General features: G+C 45.0%; 1 long non-coding RNA gene across 1 annotated transcript; it reads right to left on the minus strand.

The window, feature by feature from the left end:
* Positions 1 to 285: 285 nt before the first annotated feature.
* Positions 286 to 3,120, minus strand: LOC129710591 (uncharacterized). Its single transcript, XR_008725695.1, has 3 exons — positions 1,850 to 3,120; positions 1,441 to 1,494; positions 286 to 423 (listed from the first exon to the last, which is right to left on the minus strand). It is a non-coding gene; the product is annotated as an uncharacterized LOC129710591 (long non-coding RNA).
* Between the last annotated feature and the right edge of the window lie 1,238 nt (positions 3,121 to 4,358).

The raw sequence follows: 4,358 nt of genomic DNA on the forward strand, positions 1-4,358 counted from the left end.
GTCCCTCTCCTCGCCAGGTATCGGTTGGGGGCGCTGACATCAACAATTTCGCGAAATATTCTGGATCACAGAAAAACTGGACCATTGCCGCATTGGTGGAGAGCGAGCAGCGCGGCCGATGTATACAAAAGCACGCGGTAACTTTACAAACATAATAAGTTTAATAATGACCACCAAATATAACGCTTGTTTATTTTATTGCCGTGTTGATAGCATCCATGCAAATAAAGACAATTATTTTGGCTTCGGGATATCTCCGTTCAGTCTTTAAATTTGCAAACGTTTGATTCATAACCGTGCCAGTGAGGGGTTAACAGGCGAGAACTGGCATGAGACGCCAGGGGCGACACTAATGGATGCCTGGGTACGGGAGAGGCACATCCTCGCCGGTTCCTCCCCGTTGCAACCTGATCAGCCAGTTCCCTGAATAATTGAGGGACACGCATTGCCAAAATTACAAGGATGAGATAACTTCATACAAAAGACGCGTTGATAGTCTCACCTACTAGGAACAGTAAACTCATTCCGGCCAATGGCTCTACTCATCCCGAATAGTTGACGGGAAAAATCAGACATTTTTACAAGTCCACTCAATGGTATTCACAAGCGAAATTACTTATAGGATTCGCTGAGGCATAAAGTATTAACTTATGTTTCTAATTTATTATATTCTAATTATACATTTTTTAAATTCTAGTAGTCAACAAAAAGATTATCAGTAAATGTTATACATTTCGCTGAGATTAGTCTAATGATTATCGCCACTGTCCAAAACGGACGGTCGTTTCTTTAACGCCAGTGTTCTCCGCTGACATTTCTGATTTATGGCAAATTTAAAATGTTATAGCTAATTTTACGTGGTCTCTGAGATAGGTTTCTATCAAAGGTTACCGTGGCGCCAATGTTGATAAGGTCCATTAATATTTTCCAAGCAGTTGAAATTGTTTAGGAAAGAGAAAGCATGTTTTGCATGGATAATATTACAACTGTGGTCTCTTCAATGCTGGAGAACTCTACGGCTGCCATTTGGAGTTGGAAAATAAAAGATGCTTTTTTAAGTCAAAAGTTAATTTTAAATCATCCCTTTAAGTGTGTTCGAACACCATGGCACCTTTGATAGCGACAGTCACTTGGCAGCAGTGATCTCTACTTTAATATAACGGGCGCCCAGGAATGATGATAATGGTCTTAGAAGGAAGAAGCTTGCAGCAAGGTTCGAGACGAGATGGTCGCTACGAGCATAGAACAATTGATTGATTAACTAAACAACGTCTCCTGGTTGTTTGCCGGGGCAGTGGCGGGAGGGGGAAAAGTTACGCGCAGATAACGAGTGAATGAGTGCGTGAAAAACATCGAGATAAGATAATGTGAGTCATTCGAAAATATAATCTGTCAGGGAATGTCCGCAAGAAAATACCAAGATTTAGCAATCGACTGTACCTTTTATCATCGGAATTCAAAGCAGGCAGACGTACGCGAAAAACGCCGTGGTATCTATGATACAAATAGATTGTTACATAATTGTGACAGATTTTTTTTTCTATATTGATTAATGGAGATTATTATATACATATATTGATTAATATCAATTAATTGGTACATGACGATTAATAAATATTATTTTATGTAAAATGTATTTATACATATATGTATATGCTAAAACATCTTTATGTTAATAAGCATTATGAATACTTACATCTGAAATAAAAAAGAGCTGGAAACCGATTAATGTTTCCTACATTTTCTACCAATATATACATATATTAATTAATAGATTGGCATTTGCATTAAAGATTAAATGATTTAACAGAATTAACATATTGATACGTGAATGTGTAAATATACACACCTATATGATAAAGAAATGTCACTGGAGAGAAATTGAGACGTTAGTTTAAAAGTTCAACTGATCCAAACTGATGCCGAGGAGGGTGCGGCGATTTTCAGAGACTCTGATGTATATGGAGTGCAGGGGGTTAGACTCACCGCATCAGTACGGTACAGACATTCGCTCAACTGCCACGGACAGAGAAAATTTATTAACAGTCTCCCGCTGCCTTTGATCAGGCAACTCTGACCCGGCCTGTAAATCAGTTGAATGGTGGAACAGGTGGATTTATTTTCAATCAAGACTTTGCTGCATGGCCTCTGGGCTCTTGTGTCGCGGCTGCTCATTGGGCCGAGTGGGGAGAACCCTGTCGTGTCCAGCGCGATGGAGCTATGAGCGCGGCCACTGACAGCGGGGGACGCCTAGACTCGGCCCCGGCACATTAGCTCATTGTCGTTGGCCCAGAAGCGGCTCCAGGTCCAATCAGCCGCCTGGTCAGCCGCTTTGATCATAGAGCGAGCGACTAGCAGCGACTGACACTGTGCTGTTCCCTCCGCTCCTGTAACCGCGGGTACCAATCAGCCCCGTCGCCCGGCGCTCAGGCAATTTAAGTGTCACCAGTCCTCTGAGATCAACACCAACCTATGTCCCGCACCTAATGACTCCCGGCGCGTCTCGTCAGGCCAGCAGCCATAATAAGCTGACCCGAGGATATCTTTTCACTATTGCCAACGAGCCTGGCGAGAGTTTGAAGATAGGTAGCGTCTCGTCCCGAAACGACGTCTGTCCACTCCCTCCACAGTTACTGCCTGACACGCTGAGTTCCTCCAGCACTTTGTGTTTTGTTCAAGATTCTAGCATCTGCAGTTTCTTATGTCGAACATTCCTATCACCATCAGTGAGGGTGCGCCATTATAACTGATATTCCAATAAGGGGTCTCGACCCGAAACGTCACCCATTCCTTCAATCCAGAGATGTCGCCTGTCCCGCAGAGTTACTCCAACATGTCGTGTCTATCTTCCAAACCAACACCATGTCCAGCAGAAGGCCACAGTGCTTAAAAGAGGTTCAGTTTACTGTGATTCGTTGGGTTGCTTATTCCTTAACAAAAAAATGATAGTTTGAAATTCGCAGAAATCAAGTTACATGGTTGGGGGTTCGCCTGATCTCAGGTATATTGGGCTAGACACAAAGAACAGTTTCAATGGGAAGTATTCGTATAATTTACCTATAATTAGAGAATTCATCGTTCATATCACTGGGTACTCAATGACTGATGAAGGTAAGCCAATTGTACACATTTCCCCACCATCTTGCCTCGTGTGGCCACTTTCAAGAGGCTATAAGTTGCATCCAAGACCCCTCTGCACATCAATGGTCTCTTAAAATGTATTACCACAAACTTGCTCAGATTAAACTCCATCCATCATTTCTCTGCCCAAATATCCAACAGGTTTATAACAACTATTGTTAACTGTTTGCCAACCTTCCTCGCTATCCTCAACTCAACCAATGTTGTGAGGAGATGAGACAAGTTGCTGAGAGAGACACCTTGTTGGAAGCTTGGACCTCAGGTTCCAATCCCAAGCATAACACCAGAACATGCACTGAACACTCAGTAGGTCAGGCAGCATGCATAGAAAGAGAAACAAGAGTTAAGCCTTCGGGTCGATGGTACCCTTCTTATAAGTTCCTCCACCCAGCACTTTTGTGTTTTGCTCACCAGTCTCGCATTTCTAGTTCCCTGTGTCTCTATCAACCCGAAGAAGCACATTGATATACTGTAACTTGTCCAATTAATCCCCTGTCTCTGAAGGAGAGAGGAATCGAAGTGGCAGCGAGTGGACTAGAATTTGGGGTGGGTGGGGGGTGCGGGGGGGGGGGGGGGGGGGGGGGGGGTTGTGTGGGGTTGGGTACCCGTCAATGTCGCAATTCTCGTTAACTGACCTATTACGAGTTTCGTGCAACAACCGAGTTCCCTGGTTTCCGGGCAGCGGCAAGGGGGGACTGCACCGGGGCCTGGACCATATAAACATCGGCTCTGCCTCGGGTTGGCGAAGATCCTTAAAGTCGACGCGTGTGGCAGAAAGGGGAGAAGCTCAAGAAGTGATAAGTTCGGAGAGAGGTATTTTGCTCAAATCTATAAGGTCGTGTTCGCAGATTTAGTCTAGTTTCGAGATACAGCAGGGAAAAAGGCCATTCGGCCCTCCGAGTCCACGTCGGCCATCGATCCCTAGTTCACACTAATTCTATGTTATCCCACTATCGCATCCACTCCCAACACGATAGAAAACATCTCCCGACGCACAGGAGGCAATTAACCTACAAACCCGCGCGTCTTAGAGATGTTGGCGGAAAGCGCAGCATTCGGAGGAAACCCAGGCTGTCACGACGAGAAGGTGCAAACTCCACACAGACAGCAGCCGGAGATGCGCGTCAGGTAAGGATCGAACCCGGGTCTCCGGCGCCGGGAGGCACCGGCTCTACCAGCCGCCCCCCAGATGATCAAATCTCTTCACTCCTCAAGCC

Source organism: Leucoraja erinacea, chromosome 28 (genome assembly GCF_028641065.1).
Source record: "Leucoraja erinacea ecotype New England chromosome 28, Leri_hhj_1, whole genome shotgun sequence".
Taxonomy (NCBI): Eukaryota; Metazoa; Chordata; class Chondrichthyes; order Rajiformes; family Rajidae; genus Leucoraja; species Leucoraja erinaceus.